Here is an 18415-nt window from a genome sequence, read left to right on the forward strand (position 1 = left end):
TACAATGTCCAGGGACAAGCAGAATAGTCTAGTATACAGGACACTGGTTTGGAATTACACAAAAATCCTCTTCCTGGATTTGCTAGAAATTTACAAATATTGAGCAAATTACTGAACTACCAGCACTTCCCATCTATGAAATCTGAATATTTTTGTTCTGTAGCTTACTTTGATATCTATGAATGTAAAGAGCAATATATTATATAGGGATTCATATTACACAGTTATTTCAAGTCAAATGGAATAAGTGCTACCCAGAACACTACATTGCAATAGACTGTGGTTTAAAAGTACCTCCTACTTTGAATATTTTTCTTTCTGTGCAAAACATGTCTCTTCCCTTTGCTACACCTTAAAAACAAGTTCTGCTGTTCTCTTGTAAACGTATGGCCTAATTACAAGTTAACAAAAAAAGTATTTTCCTTTAGAAAAAGTCTTAAGTTAAGCTTGATGCTGAAATACGCTTTTTCTACTCTATTTCCAAACGCCAGTTCCAGTTATATCTACTAATTCATTAGTTAATTAAGAATTCACTTCTGCTTAACCTCTTACCAGCGTCAAACAAGGAGCACAATAAGAAAGAGGACTTGCTTCACAGTGATCCTTTCTTTCTCCTCGGAGCACAGATTCTTACTGAAGTTCAGATTCTGCTTATGCTAAAAATGCCAAAACATGATCAAAGTTAACAAGTGATAGGACAAGAGGAAATGGCCTCAAGCTGCGCCAGGGGAAGTTTAGGTTGGATATTAGGAAAAACTTCTTCACCGAAAGGGTTGTCAAACATTGGAACAGGCTGCCCAGGGAGGTGGTGGAGTCGCCATCCCTGGAGGTATTTAAAAGAAGGATAGATGTGGTGGGTGAGGATATGGTTTAGTGGTGGACTTCTCATTGATAGGTTAGCGGTTGGACTCGATGATCTTAAGGGTCTTTTCCAACCTTAACGATTCTATGATTCTATGATTCTAGAATTCTATGATTCCATGATTCTAAGGACTAAGTTCCTTAGTCCAAGTGTATATGGAGGCAACTATTAAGAGTGGGGTTTGGACCAGTTACATTTAGTTCATTGCCAGGTGTAAGAAGAGAGGAAAGGTAGATGTTGAAGAAAATAAATATGTTCATATGCTAGAAGCTGGAAGAGTCATCTACGAAGGGTCTGAGATCGTGTTCAGGTGATGCTACAGTTCAGAGCTGGAAAAGGAAAGTCGGCACAACCTCTGTCCCTTAGCCAATAAAGCTCTTCTAAAGCATATCAGTCAGTTCTCCCTCACATCTGACGGTTTATTGCCAAATCATGTCCTGTCTTACAGATGGAGTTTGCGCCTCTGACTATGTTTTGTTTTTTCAGCCATGTCCCCATACAAAGCTGTACAAGCAAGGCCATATGCCTTCTGTGCTTCTTGGGTACTGCCCTTCAGTACAGATACAAGAGTCTGGTGAAAATTGATTGGCTGGTATCCTGAAGTCTTTAGGTGGCACTACTATTCAAAATTCATTGGGTTTGGCTTCATGATGACCTGGGAAATCTCAACTTTGACTACGTCATGACAAGAATATCCTAGCTGGAGTCTGGACTGAAACTTCCAGCTCTCTGAAACTTTTTATTAGAAAAGCTTTGGAATGTATATATAGTATACATATACATATGGGTAACAGAGTACTCAAACACATTAACAACTAATCTATTTGTGTTTTAACCACTAAATCTTTTCAACCACTTTCAGAGTGAAGAAAGAGACAGAGCAGCAGAGTTATTGCAGCTTTATGAGTAAAATTACCTGAGCTGTTTTAGTCCTTTCCTCCACCCCACCCCATCCATTGTAATAGTGTGAAGGAGCTACTTTGGGGTTAAATTTATAATGCTTAATCTCAGTCAAAAAAAAAACCAACCAAACATTTTGGAAGAGTTAATAAATTTATTCCAGACACCCATTGCACTGGGTTTCCTGTAGGGCTGTGAGTCTAACACACAAACTTCTGCAACTCCACTTATGCTTCTGCTTAGACTCACTCTATTTGGCTAGATGTGTGTTTCTTGCTAAATTTTTTCTAACTGGAAGGAAAACAATAACTGAGGTTTTGTATTTCTTTTAAGTGCAAAAAAGGTTTAGGAGACTGTTATTTTTAGATTCTTTTTTTCTGTCCTGTTTCTTTTTGGTTGAAAAATAGATCCTGTCTAGAGTTTTGAGACTTTGGTGACTGTAGGCTAATGAAAGGCAATGTATGACACACTCTAGAACATCTATAGGAGGACAGACCGTAGGCCTCGCTAGTCTATGGTTGCTTGTCTGTAGATCTTAGTAGTGGATCATAAGGGAATAATGTAGGAACTAGGCACATGCAGTACACTTCCCCTATTTTTCCCTCCTAGCTTCCAGTAACCAAAGTTTAGGGACTTCCTGAGTTGGATGTTGTGCTTAGACTGATCACCTAGGTGATTAACAGCATCAGAAGAAATTCTGAGAGAGAAAACTGTGGAACTGGGTTAGCTAACTAGTAGGAGAGTCACTTTCATGCAGGTGCTGTCTTTCCTTTCCCCAGTACTGGACGCATGCTGAAAGTGGATAGCAGTGCAGGAGGAGAACAAACCCATTGTCTTGAAGTACTATACTGTGTTTAGGTAAAGAGGAAAGTTAGTGTAACTGCAAGGAAAAACTGAGGATGGAAGCTGACGTTTTTGACTATGACGAAAAAAGAAGCAAATAGAAAACCAGTTGAAAACAATTAATGTGAAAAATATTATTCAAAATGTAACGGAAAAACTGAGGCTCTGTAGCATTAATGGAAGTGTGCAAAATAGCGCTTGAGTACATGCTAAATGCCATGTTATTGGGATTTTTAAGTGCTACAGTCTAGTCACATTAAAAACAGCTCCTGAAACACCAGTTGGAGCTTAACATTTGGAGTCAGTCTACAGGCTACAGAGCCATGTTTCTCGCTGGCATCTTCTTCAGCATCCTTTTTTGACCTTCAGCTAAGGAAGACACTGTCAGTCTGGATAAGTGTTTTCCTCGCTAAAACATGCAGTGCGTCAGGAGGAACTGAAAGTCTACAAGTTCCAAATTTCCACTTACTGTTTGCAAATTAAATACAAATGTGAACAGCAGGAGGCTGACTTTTAAAACAGACAAGTGTTGCCACTTATTTATAGGACGGCTTCTCTTCAAATCTCTGTATTGGCTTCTCTTCACCTTCTGCATCTCACTTAAACTCCTACCTCCTGATTTATTGTTGCCCTATAGCCTCTGCTGCATGGCACAGAGAGGAGACCTATGGACATATATTGGAGGAGGCAACACAGAGCATATGTGAGATACTAGAAAGTGCACAGTTAAAATCATTAGTCTGGTTTAAAGAGACAGTTGAACACTGTGTGGTAGCCTCTGGAAGTGAACAAGTGAGGCAAAAGTTCCTCTCTACTTTGTAACTCAAAATTTTACCAGGTCAAGTGTGACTCGGGACATCCCCCCTGCCTTCCAGACTTCTGCAGATTAGCTGTCTGTGTAATAAACTACTTCTTGCTTTTTATTTTTCTCTTTACTTCCTACCCTAAAGTCTTTCCTAATTCACATCTTTCAATACCCTGCCTGTGATATTATCCCAGTCTTCCCTCTGTTGTCCATAAAAATCTTTACCTGATCTACTCGAGCTAGCCTCCTATTCCTTCTTTCATATCTTCTACCAACTTTTCCCAACTTTCTCTCCAAGTATATTTGTTGTCATTTAACTGTAGCTCCTAAACCTTCACATTTATATCAGTTTCCTTAAGGTACTATTCCTTTGTATTTCCATTAACACACGCAAGTCATGATCAGAACTTCACAATTTTCTCTTCCTTCTTGCCATCACTCATCTTTCATCTGTGTCAACACAATCTCCATCTAGCTTAAAGATCAATTGATTGTTGCTGTTGTAACCTTGTGAATGTAGCAAGAATATTTTTCTCTAGGTATAGTTGGCCCATAGTACAAATAGATTATTCTTGCCGACTTTGATGTGTGAAGATAGCACTATAGTATGGAGAAAGGTTATGGAGGCATGAAATCTAATCCTAGTTTGAAGACTTATTTTGTTTTCCGAATGCAGAGAGAGACAGGTTTAGAGGCTTCTGGGAATTACTGTGGATTACTATCAAAAAACATGTACTTCCCAAACACTTTTCAAGTCCTTCATATTTTATTCCTGCTTCCCTTTGAAGTTTCTTGTGGTTGGTCTACAGACCCAACTTACAGAAATCTTTATCCAAGAACTAACAACTACCAACTTTTTCAGCAAGACTGGGTTTTCACCACTGTACTTTTTAAATCAGGTCAACATCTCCTAGCACCAGTTTATGGAAGCTTTGAATCTAATATGCAATGACCACTACAGGATGTATGTATGTACAACTTACCTAATAGATGTATTCATCCCTGCTTCTTTGTAGGGATGGGGTGGGGACCCAGAAATAAAAGGTGTGTGATTTAATTTAAGAAATAATTTTTTGTCTCTATTTGTTCACCGACAAGACAGCTGGCAGTCAATATATTTTAATATCTAGCTACTGGCTATTGAAAAGACAAGGAGAAAGAAGCTGTCATTTATAGAACATTGATCTCTCTGGGAGGTAAATTCCTGGTACCTGGGAATATCTGAACCTCCCATTTTGTCTCCTGGTTCTCACTTCAGTGGTCTCACTGAATTTTGTCCAGACACATGAATGAAGCAGTTCAGGATCCTTCACCAGGTCAGGTTGTTGTAGGTCTTAGCCTGCAGTGTACCAATTCTTAGAGCTGAAAACCTCCTTGACAATGTCAGGAGTATGGGATCATTTTTAGTAGTGGATTTGGGCCTGAATGAAAGTAAAAATTCTGACTTCTGGTGAGAGAAGCTTGTACTTCAACGATGTATGTTTCCCTTTGTATTTCAGCAGGTTTTTCAGTTCTTTTACAGAAGGCGTTTTATCTGGATTAAAAACCTCTGGTAGCATTCACTTACATGCTTGGATTGGCTTTTCAGCTGTATGAAATGTGATTAAAAGAGGTTCTGCTTCAAGAATGGCTCTTGAACTTAGGCCAATCCACTTCTGGCAAATCAGAGTATGAGGGATATGTGTATGTGCAAGCATGTGTGTATTTTATTTTGCTTCTTTAAGGTCTGTCTGATTTTGGAAAAAATATAACAATGAAACATACAGTAGTTAGGATTATGGAAGAACTATCTCCTAAAGAACCATTAGCTGTATCACCCAATCTGCTTGACAGTGTGGCTGGTGGTTAAGGAGACATTAATTTGAGGCCAATTTAGATCCCACCGGCTTATTTGACAGGAAAAATATGGCATAAGTTTATAAAGCTACATTTCAGAGGAAACTGCAAAATAATTTGGATACAAGAGTATGGCAATCTCACTGGTGATCCTTGAACTCTCAGAAAAACTGTACTTTGGCTTGTAGTATAACCCTTAGACTTTTGAGTATGGAGTTGTCCTGCAAGAAAGTAAAACTGTTTCTATCCCTGTTTGTACTCCCCTGTATGCTGTTAAAGACTTTGATGTGTTGTTATGCTTGGTTTGATATGCTGGAAAAATATGCATGTGTCTCCTTATTCGTCTCCCTCATGCATGTGCACACGCGCACACACACACACACACACACACACACACGCACGTCACACACACACACGCACACCCTCCATGAGTCTGGGAACCATGGAAAAGAGTTTACAAATTTTATACCCATTAGAAACACAGAAGGTGGTTTCTAAAAGTGTTTGGGGACATCAGTAAATGTGCTTTAGGCATAGACTTAATAGATGTTAGGTGCTTAAATACCTTTTAAAAATACCTGGTCTATTGAGGCTTTTTATGAGTGTTCATTATGTGAGTTGGATTTTTAAGGTTTCCAGACTTTCACAGTATAAATTGCAAGTGTGAGGCTGACACAGTACCTTATGCTTTTTTTATTTTTAGATATATAGCTGGTCATTTTAGCTATATATTTTCCAGGATGTTTTGGAATTCACAACTTGTAATCAGAAATAGCACTGTAGGTACAGGTAGAGTGTAATGTGGGATGGAATTGTACAGATTTAGCCTGGAATGGTTCCAGAGGTTGGGGGAAAGGAAATCTTGGCTTTTTTGGAGGCAAAGATAAATAATATATTGATGCAGTCTTGGCCCAGGTCAGAGCTTCTCCCTGTTTACTCAATGAATTTTCTTTAAAATCTTTGGCTTCTTCAGCCAAAGCCAAATATTCACCTTTTAAATAATTATGTTGATTTGTGGCCAACTGTGCTGGTTTTGGCTGGGGAAGAGTTAATTTTCTTTGTAGTAGCTAGTATGGAGCTTTGTTTTGGATTTGTGCTGAAAATAGTGTTGATAATACAGAGATAGTTTTGTTGTTGCTGAGCAATGTTTAAACAGTCAAGGCCTTTTCTGCTGCTCAGCCCACCCCACCAGTGAGTAGGCTGGAGGGGCACAGGAAGCTGAGAGGGGACACAGCCAGGACAGCTGACACAAACTGACCAGAGGGATATCCCACACCATATGACATCACACTCAGCATATAAAGCTGGGGGAAGAAGAAGGAAGGAGGGGACATTCGGAATGATCATCTTTGTCTTCCCAAGTAACCATTATGTTTGATGTACCCCTCCTTTCCTGGAGGTGGCTGAACACCTGCCTGCCGATGGGAAGGAATGAATGAATTCCTTATTCTGCTTTGCTTGCACACACAGCTTTTGATTTACCTATTAAACTGTCTTTATCTCAACCCAGAAATTTTCTCACTTTTACTCTCCTGATTCTCTCCCCCATCCCACTGGAGGGGAGTGAGTGAGCGGCTGTGTGGTGCTTGATTGCTGACTGGGGTTAAACTATGACAACATCCTTTGTGCTTTCAATTCCTATGCCTTCTGTCAATGGAAAAACCTATGTGTGTAAAATTAGGTTAAGTAATTTAACCCACCAATGAAGGGGAATTGAGCTAACTGTGATCAATCTTCTAAAGCAGATTAGGGCTCACTCACATGATATTTTGCATTAGCAGTTACAGAAGAGTAATGAGCAACCAGAAGTAGAGTATCTTTACTGGCACAAATAGAGCTAGAAGACACATCTATGATTTTAGAAATCCCCTTGATTGTGCACAAATTAAGGTCAAGAGTAGAACTTCAGTAAATTTTCCATGATGAAGCATCAGTCCAGCAGCTTTCTTGTATGACTCATGCAGCGCACAAATAGAAGGGAAACACTTAAACCTGTAGTGCTTCTAAGCTGAAAGCTACATATTATTCATGCATAAATATCTCTTTGAATAAACCTTGCTGTAGTTCACAATGAGTAAGAGACAGATATTGGATGTTTGTGCATGGCTAACAGCACTACAAACTTGAGTGCTGGTAGCTGTAGACACATTTTATCAGAGCAGGTTAAAAGGCACATCCATTTCATTCAAGTCCAGTAGTAGCAGTCATTGGTTTTAGTTGAAGTTGAACCCCTGGACAGCTTTTCCTTTTGTTATTTCAAAAAAAAAGAAGACAGTTGGAACAGAAAGTTTTTGCTTTAATGCCCTAAGAGGAGGTTAACTGAAAGAACTTGTCAAAATATTTGTTGCTAAAACTTTTGTTGTTAAATTTTTCTGAGCTCAGGTTTTCAACACTTTCTTCAGTGTTACAGAAATGCTGTATACCTTAACTTGGCATTCCCCGGTTCGTGGTGTATGAAATTACTTGTAGAAGGGATAAAGCAAATTTTTAAGAAGCTTGTCTTTATTAGAGAGACCATCATCAAAAAGCACATAGAAAGAAGTGAAAGCAGATAGCTGATACTCTTTATGTTATCCATGGAGTGCCTCTCAGACTTATTCACCTAGCCAAGCAATTTACTTCATAGTAAATTTGAATTTGCTTCAATGCAAACCTGAGTTTATTGCACACATTACTGGAGAATAAGCTTCTTGTTGAATAAAAGCATCAGATTTTGCTCCAAAGTAATAATTACGCAGTGCCATGTAAGTACAATTTTATAAGGTTGGTGAGTGGGAAGAGTAAGATGAGATCTCTCTAATTTTCTTGCTTTGCAGTAAGTTTTCATTAATAACTTTTTGTTCAGTCAACTGCTTACAAGAAATTATTCATGTGTCATTATTACATAGTCCAGAAAGATGAAATTCCTGAAATTTGATATTAAGAGAGTCTTTTTCACAAGGAGGGCGGAGCACCCCTGGAACTTGTTACCCCAAAAAGTTGTGGGTGACCAAAATTTTAGTTGGTTAACAACAAATTCAAAAATTATGGAATCTCTATCCTTTGATATTTTTAAAACTTAACTAGAAAAAGTTGTGGCTGATCTGATAAGATGCTGGCAATAGCAGGAGATTGTAGCGGGTGATCTCTGTTCTGAGCAACATTTCTGAGACTGTGAAAACTCACAGTTGAAGGACACAAAGTGGGAAGCAGTTTGGAGGGGAAACCTTTGCACGAAGTTTCAAGAAATTCTTCCTTTAATAATTTTACTTTTTGTCAAGAGGTAATGCACTGAACAAAGGAATAAGGCTTTGGTTGTAAAACTAGTCCTGAGTAGTTGAACCCTGCACAGAGGCAGGGATCCACTCTCCTCAGTCAAATATCCTGTGAGATTAGAGACCTTCCCATGTCACCAGTCTGTTTAGTTAACTACTCAAAGAAGCAAGAAAAGCAGCATCTATGAGAATCCTTCTTATTTTTTATATTTAATTTTATTTAGTTAAATTTAAATAATAAACTTTTAAATTTTTTCTTGCCCCGGCCGTTAGTGCCTTCTCACACTGCTAATACAATAAATATGTCTCAGCTTTTCTAACCAATTCAATGGGTACACAACTAGCCACCTATCATGCCCCTCTTCTGTCCAGTGTTATAATTATAGGAGTGCTTTTTTAAAAAAATATTAGACTAGTATAAGAACAAACCCCATTACACATAAATTTCACTGCAGATTGATAACCACTTTATACATTATCTGGGCTACACAGGTATCCTTTACACCATGTTCTCCTAATCCCTAGCACAGAACCGAGAACATCTAACCAATAATACAATCTTCTTGTTTTGCTTCTAACACAGATGTCATTCATCACCAGGAATGCCACCTCCAGGGAATTCTGAATGAATGGAAAGGCCAAAACAAATTCAGTCAGGACCTCCTTGAGCCTATCTCTGCTGAATTGTATCCCTTGATGAATATATCAGTCAATTAGTTGGCAGTTCATTTTGTCCACATTTTTCAAAAACCCTACTGAGTTTTAGCTGGCTGCCCACATGGAAAACATCTGTCATCAAGGACTAACTCAATTAGTCTAATTCAGAGCTACTGCAGATTTCTACAACTGAGAAACCACCAGAGCAAAGGGACCCCTCCTTTCTTTGTAAGAAGGAAGGTGAAAGGACACCATCTAGGTGATCTCACTGGCTGCTTGGAAGGTGTCTTAAGTCTGGCTTACTAGTACACCCTTACTGGTAAAACCTTTTTACATTATCATCACACCTATGGTTTAAATCTGTGTGTGATGTGTTTAGGAAGGGCAGTCTAGTTTGCTCATTTGCCTCGTCAAGACACAAAGGTACATTTAGGTTAAGCTAGACAATTAAAGATATCAACCCATGTTCTTCAGAGTTCTTCAGGCTTCTTTGCTGTGCCATGTCCCTTGTCAGGATCCAAGCATCCATTCTTTTGCACTTTTGTGGTATTATTAACCTTTCTGTGAAAATATATAAAACTCTGCAGAATCAGAACACTCCTCACATTCCTTTAGTAGAATTGTGACTAGGAAATTTACTATTCTGAATGTCCATTTTCTGAAGCATATTAGCTTGTTGCATTTCTTCCTGAACTTGAGACTGTAGGCTAGCAATACAGTAAGAAAAACCAGTTTTATGGCTTCTACTATTTCTTTTACCTTCATATGGTCAAATCTGACTAATGCAGGGGTACACATAGATGACATGGATCACATTTGTACTGCGTGGTGATCCATAATAACTACTAATAGTAAAAGTTATCCAGAAACACTTATTAATGTTATTGGAAATAGAGTATAAACACCTGAGGTAATGGTACCTTATTGGAAAATGCTAGTGGTAGTTACTTTGGGGAGAAATGAGCTTGTCATTTCCCCTTAACTTCCTTAAAAAATTAACAGCTTTTGGCTTCACTGTATATAAAACAAAAATGAGTGCCAGCTCTCTGAATTGCAGTAACTGGGTCCCTGCCTATTAGGTAACTCACAGGTTACATTGTCAGTTTAGGCCACTTTGCGGTGCTTATATGGCTGAAAGTGACCTTTAGTATACAAAGGGCTTCAGTCTACAATTTCCAAAAGTAGAGTGGCAATGACAACACAAGTTCTGGAGACTATTAAAAATGACTAACAACTGCAATTCAGCAAAATATCTGAACACTTAGACTTCTTTTTAAAGTTAATCTTCACTGCAAGTCTAACATTAGAGAGATAGTTCTCTCAAATTCATCCAACTTGATGGAGACTAAAACCAAAAATATAACACTGTGTTCAACCATGTATCACACTGAAATTTCCAGAAGTAATGTAAACATTTCTGTGATTTGTTTGACAGGATGAATTGTAGGGAAACTTTTTACAAGATCAAATACAAATTTTTTCCTGGTACAAGGCAAAATTGAGGCAATCATAACTGGAGGCAAAATGATGACAACCTGCACATTAAGCCTTTCTCTGTGTAGGCACAGGTGTAGATTTACTGGAAGAGCATCAACTCTAGATATCATTGACACATGTGACACAGCTCAGTCACCTGACCTCAAATTGGCACTGTATGCTTGTGTGACGTAGGAATAAAGTTCTGTATCCTACTTACACTGAAGATGTATCTCTAGTTAAGTCTTACAGTAAAGTCAAATGCTTAGAGGTTAAAACAAAGGACATGTATACTTGTAAATAATCATATTACACAATTTTTTAAGCAAAATAAGCAACGAGCAGTTTTTTAATTAATTTATTCTGCTTATTTGTCATTGTAACTTACATACTTAAGTTATTAAAGATTGTATGTCAAGGGCTTTAGGAAGATAACCCCAAAATTCAAATTTTCAGGATAACTGGAAAATAAACAAGACTATAAATCAATGTATACAGTTAATTACATCCTGATTCTGAGCTACACTATTGTAATATAGTATGTCAAAAGGCAAGATTTCATGAAAAGCAAAAAATCTTCAGTGAAGGTGTATATAACACTCATTTTTCTTCTTTTTGTTTTGAAAAAATAATTATTCAAAACATCGTCAATCAGATTTTAAAGTGAAGTAAGATAAGCCTTGTGACCTAGAATAAGGCTTAAAATTCAAGTGCATTTTGAGAAGGGATACAGAAGTATTTCCTCCACTACAGCAGCCTTTTGATGTGATATGATCCTATGAACAAAGGACCTTTCAGTAACTGTAAGGTCCAATATACAGAATTTAATAAGCAAAAGATTTGTCACGCAAATCCATAGTACATCAGCATCTTTTCCTTCATTTCCCAAGGTGCTTTAGCTTAACTCAAATAAAAATTATGTGTGTGTGTGACAGTTAAGATTACAACTGATCTCCATGATAGTGAGTGAAAACTACTACACAAATGTGCTTTTACATGGTATCTGTTCCTCCTCTTTTGCTCTGAAATTGAGAACAATGCCAAAATTCAGTAATGGTCCCTATTCAAACTGTTTTCCATCCACAACTTAAGAAGAAAATTATAATATTGCCATCAGTCCCTTAGTTTACATTGCAGTGAGAATAAACCTCATGAGGTATAACAGTAAGACTGTAAACAGCTCTACCTGAGATAGTTCCTACTGTAATCTACTTCTTCCAGTAGGAACTAGGTCCTAAGAATATCATGTTATTCTCAGTGAAGTCTGTGGAACGATTCAGTTTCAGTCTCTTATGGAAAACTGCTGTTAACAGATAATTAATTTCATTACATTGCATATCAGTAGCCAAGTTTGCATCAACAAAAATGTTCCATTTTTGTTGCTGGCAGAGTATTATTGTGTCTAAACATGAAAATGTATGTGCCTTATAATATTTTAAAAATTAAATCACCATTCTGAATAAAGGTGATATATTTTACTGTAGAGTTCATAGGTGTCATGGTTTAACCCTAGCCAGCAGCTAGGCACCATACAGCCACTCGCTCACTCTTCCCTGGAGGGATGGGGGGGAGAATCAGAAGAGTAAAAAATGAGAAAATTTGTGGATTGAGATAAGACACTTTTATAGGTAAAGCAAAAGTTGCATGCACAAGCAAAGCAAAACAAGGAATGCATTCACTCCTTCCCATCGCAGGCAGGTGTTGAGCCATCTCCAGGGAAGCAGGGCTCCATCATGTGTAATGATTACTTGGGAAGACAAACACCATCACTCCTTCTTCGTCCCCCCTTCCTTCTTCCCCCGGCTTCATACACTGAGTGTGACATCATATGGTGTGGGATATCCCTTTGGTCGGTTTGAGTCAGCTGTCCCGGCCATGTCCCCTCCCAGCTTCTTGTGCACCCAGCAGAGCACGGGAAGCTGAAAAAGTCCTTGGCTAGTGTAAGCGCTACTTAGCAACAACTGAAACATCTCTGCTTTATCAACACTATTTTCAGCACAAAACCAAAACATAGCCCCATACTAGCTACTACAACGAAAACTAATTCTGTCCCAGCCAAAACCATGACAGTATCCACCCCTTATTTCATACCAGCTACACCATGCCCAGGTCCCACACTATCCAATACAGCCTCATTAGTCACCACCCCGCTACCCGTCCTTTGATGTCATACACAGGTATCATTCCCCTAGTGTATGGACCGCCCCTGTAAAATGCCTTTAAAATGTCAACAAATGTCCAGAAAATGTTCACTGAGTTTATTTACCCCATGATTTTGGGCTCCATCTGTTGTGGGTGTCACTCAGGACAGGAGAGGTGGTGTGTTGCATGAAGTTACTGGGCACCAAAGCCAGCTCAGTTCTGGTCACTAGTTTGGGTGGTTCCTGCTATAGTAGTTCCTATAATATACAGCTCAAATTACAGGTTACAACAATTTAAACACCCATTACAATCTCCACCCTGGCCCCTTTTTGCCATGTTATAGATTTTAACATTTCAAAGAACTAGTCTGGCTAGCAGCAAGGGGTTTCTGCTATAGTAATTCCCATAACATGTAACTCAAATCCCAGGTTACAACAATTTAAAGGTATTTCAATTACAGTCTTCACCTCTGGTCCCTTTGGACCAGACCATCAGGTTTAACACTGTAATGAATCTCTCCCCTTTACCCTGCTCCACCTTGGACTTACCCACAGACTGCAGTCCCTTAGCGGTGTACCTGCTCCAAGTGGAGCCTTATCTATGAGCCAGTCTCTCCATGGGTATACCTGATGTAGCATAGGCTTATCCACAGCCACAGACACTTTGAGGTGCACTTCTTCCAGTGGGGCCTTCTCCATGGACCACAATGCATTCAGAAATACACCTGTTGCAGTGTGGCCTTATCCACAGCCACAGTCCCTTCAGAAGTAAACCTGCTCCAACAGCATGGCCTCGCCCATTGCTGCAGTCCCTCCAGGGGTGTACCTGCTCTGTTGTGGGCTTGTCCATGGCCACACACTTTGAAGTGCTCCAGCATGACTTCATGCACAACTGCTGATGCTTCAAGGTTGACCTGCTGCAGCACAGACTTATGTACAGCCACAGACACTTTGAGGTGTACCTTCTCCAGCATGGACTTACGCCTCAGCCACAATTCCCCCAGAGGTACACCTGCTGCCGCAAAAACGTAACCACAGCCACAGATACTTCGAGATATACCTGCTCTGGCATGGGCTTACCCACAGCCACAAATGCTTCAGGGTGTCCTGCTCCTTCATGGACACATCCACAAGTCACAGTCCCTTTGACTTGAGTTCACACTGGAGCTCCAGCCTGTCCAGTACAGCAGCACAGAAACAGCAGTGATGCCCTGGCCATCTGCCAGCCCAGGCACATGGCTATTGCTGTTATCAAAAGGGACCTCTTTCTTTTCAAACACCTGCAGTGCATGCAGCCTAAATAGGAACAGGACACGCTCCAAAGCACAAAATAAATACTCACTTGAGCAGAATATAGTAATTTTGCAGAAGTGGTCAGTCAAGCTGCCAGAAGTCAGCTTGCTCACGTACTGGGGTAGCTCATCTTGATTTTGGATGACCTATTATATGAGTGAGCCTAATTTTAAGTTCATTGAAAAATGAGTATTTGACATTAACATTTTTATCTCACAGCTGACTTCTTGACACTCAAAAATTATTCCTAAAATGGTCATGGAAACAAGTCTGTGAAACAAAATGATAAAGGCAATCTGCACAATATATAATTCCAGCTGATGATTATGAACATTTAATTCAACAGTCTATGAATTTAGCTTTACTAACGAGGTTGGTCTGCAACCTCTTTTATCTTGGAGCTTAACTCTCATAATTGTGAACCCCAAGAGTGCTGGGTAATTCATTGGTCTTTGATGATCTTTCTTTCTACTGGAAGCTGTCCTTGACAAAGTAGATTGCAGACCAGCAAAATTGGTGTACCAAATAGATAAATAGATACATAGGTAATAGAAGTCAGATAATGCTACAGATAAATGCCAGATCAGGGAGTATTTTGATAATTTAATTTGAGGGTATACTCAAATATGGTGGAGGGGAATCATCAGGAATTGCTTCCATCAGTCATTTTAGAAAGGAAGATGGGAAACATGTGAAAACCAGACTACCAGCCTAAGAAGATATTCTGTATTTGAGGAGTCATGTGCCTAAGGGAGGGAAGAAGATGATCAGAAAGAACAAAGATGCTCCAGAAAGCAATCATATAAGACTGAAGGAAACACAAATCCCATGAGGAAACTGAGACAAAGAAGTGCATTCAATTGTTTGCTTGCTTTACTAAGAACTGCTTAAATTTTTATTTTCCAAAGTAAAGAACATGGCCTTGATTCATTCTGCTTAATTAACATGCCTGAAATGGGAGTCCAATATCCCAATAATCAGCAGAGCACTGCAAAAAAAATGCTAATGGTACCATCAACTTGGTCTTTGATAAACTGAAGTGTCCACTCATAATCCTCATCTTAGTAGATAAATTGTCTAGGGACAATATTCTTAGAATTTAATCACCTCAGATACGTACTTGTGTTTAAGTGATGAAAATCCAGTCCTTACTGTATCAGAATTCCTGTTTATGAAATATGTGTGCTACATATTTATTTCAGTTGCCACATGTCTCTAGAGCAGCAAATGGTAAGCTATAATGTCTTTGAATAATACTTTTTGGAAAGGGTGTAAAGAAATACGACTCTGTGTTGAGTTCTGCAACTCTTCAGCCTGTTTTTTGGTAATATAGCACTGGTTGCCAAGACTGAGATCTTCCTTTGCCATGGCACATACATTACTATCAATCAAATGTACTCGTGCAGTTTGGTGGGAAAGATACTGCCATTTCTAAAAATCCCCAATTTCTCTCAGATTGCAGACATCCTAAGGGCTATTTCTGTTAGTGTTCTTCAGTATGAATTCGCTCAGTAGTGAATGCAGTATTTGGTCTCAGTACTTTAGGAGTCACCTTCATGACTATAGTTCATGAGTTGAAAGCAAGCTTTATTCTAATGAAGGGAAGTGTTAAAAATTTGATAACACACTTGGAAGGGAAATTATGGAAGGAAATATAAACCAATGGCAAACAAATTTCTGTCATTCTTAACACTGAAGAATTTTCTTAGGTATTCCAAGATAGGAGCTTCACTCACCTGCCAAATTGTTCCTTCCCTCCTTTAAACTTTTTCAGACCTGCATAGCTCTTTTTTCAGAGTTCTTTTTTTCCCGTTGGGCTTTTCCCCACCACTCCCCCACTCCCCTTTTTCCTTTGCATTGGGATCTACTTACCTCTTAACTCCTCTCATTTTTCTCAGAACAGTTCTGATCCTTTTCTCCAGGAAGGATTCAGCTTTCGTAGCACAGAGATCTTTACCAAGTCAGGCCCTTGATTTTTGGACTGCAGTTTCTCTTTTTTACTATAACCTTTTAATGTAAAAGCAGACTTCCATTCCTGGCCACTGGACCAAGGTGGAATAAAGATCTGAGGTTCATTTCAGTGCTGTAGAAACACCATCTTATTCACATAAAAAATCTCCAGTATGAACATGATGTATATTCAGCACCATATTGTAAAACAAAATTTATTAAGTGCCTTGGATTTTCTTTTGATTTTTTCTTCTACTATTTATACACTGTTTTTCCGAGCATCTAAATGAATAAATAAATGAAAAATTATTCATGTAGGAATGAAATTTAAATATTAATGTCTTCTCTGGTTATCATAAGCAAATAGAGACACAACAGAATTATACCTATAATATAATAGACAAAACACTCTAGCTGCCATTTTACAGAATGTATTAAGTGTTTAGTAATTGAGAACTTGATAAGGAATTTATCATTGAAGGAAAATCTAAATTAGATAAAGGTAAATTCCTTGATCTAAGCTAAAAGCTAGTAAAACTTGTAAGATATTACCAAGTGACTTAAATAGGTGTTTATGACCTACATTTTATCTATGTAGGGATTTGTTTGACTGAAAAGAAGTTTTCTACTGAAACTGCGGTTACACTTTGATATTGGAGATATTACTATTTGTATTTTTTAATGCATAAATGTGTTATGAACTGAAAAAGCTGATTCACAATATGCAAAAATTATATGTAAGAAGAAAATAGTATACAATGTAATTTAAAAATATGAATAAACACCTAAAGAAAATAAAATAATTTAGAAATCAATTGTTAGTTTGTGATTATTTACAAAGAACATCTCCAAGAGTACAGTGACTGTCATTTGGTTGTAATCGAATAAGATAAAGTTTCAGGATTTCTCTTTTAGGAATTTTTAAGCCGCAAATTTAAAACAACTGAAATTTGAAAATTGGAGCCTCTGGCCTTAAAGGAGTCCTGGTAGCAGATTTTCTCCAGAGTGTTCCTGATTAACCCACAAGACAACTAAGAGTTATAATAGGTTACTCCTGTTATATCCCATGCCTGGAAATGGAAAAAAACCCCAAATCAACCAATCTAAACCAGTTGATTCTAAAACTGGCTTATTTCTCCTCGACTTCGAAGAAGAATATTTAAAAAAATGGCCAAGACCTCTCAGAGGTGCTTGAAGCATAACTGGTTTTGTTCCATATTCCCCTATAGAAAGTGTTTTTGTCAGGGGTAATGACTTCTGACAACTTTCTGATTCCTAAAAGATGGGTGTCTTCCCCTCAACTTATCACCATGTGGTACTTTTGACTGCAGCAGCCCTGGCTTACTTGCTTGATACTTTTGTGAGCTTCTTCAGGTTATTAAACCCACAAAGAAATTAATCCTCTTTCAAAAAATGTTAAATTAAATGTTTTCACCTGCTCCTAATATACTTTGCAATCACAAAATAATAGCTTACTAAAACAGTTATGAGCATGAATATGGCTCTGTGGAGTTTGGCAAATTTATCCAAGGTGGTGCCCTGTAGGTAAAATAAAAGCTAGTTTCAAAGCTTTTGTAAAACCCAGACTCTGACCAAAGACATTTTCGACAGCCAGAAACACACTAAAACTGGACCATCTGTAGTACTTGAGTCATCTTCCTTTTCCTTCCAGAACTCAAAAGAAACAGTAGCACAAAATGACAGTCAGTTTCTCTGAAGCACAAGGGTGTTTTTAGAAAGGCATTTCAAGTTTTTAATGGTTTCAGCTTTGTCAGAGTCTCTCTGAGAAAGGTACTTCATGTTCTATTTCAACACATTCAATGGAAGGAATCAGGTAGAGAGAGAAATAATAAGACTACATAAAGCAGATTGTGTAAAAGATATTAACATGAAAAATGGCTTAAATTTCATCAGAACTATTAAAGGATCTGGACTAAATTTCATTTTGTAAGAATGTAATTATTCAAAACTATACTTTAAGGTTATTTCATTACAGCTGTTGCCATACTCAAACTTGTGTATCAATAATCTCCCTTCTGTAACTGAATTAAAAATATGTATTTAAGAAATGACAGAGTAGATGTGATACTGATGTTTGTGATGTAGCAGCTATTTTAGTGCACTGTGAGAAATATGTATGCATTTAAATTTCAACTATTAACGTTCTTTGCATTGGAAAGAGTATAAAATGGCTTAGAATAATTTTGATTTTATTTTATAGACTATATTCCCTTCCTAATCTCAGAATCACAATCTCATAGCCCTTTGTTTCATTTTCTGACTATATACTTTCTATGAATATTTTCAAAGAGGAAAATAAACCTTTACCTTCTTAAAACAGGACATCAGTTTGTTAATATTCAGATTAACTTAACATCTGTTGTTAATCTTCAGATTA

Source organism: Phalacrocorax aristotelis, chromosome Z, assembly GCF_949628215.1.
Source record: "Phalacrocorax aristotelis chromosome Z, bGulAri2.1, whole genome shotgun sequence".
Taxonomy (NCBI): domain Eukaryota; kingdom Metazoa; phylum Chordata; class Aves; order Suliformes; family Phalacrocoracidae; genus Phalacrocorax; species Phalacrocorax aristotelis.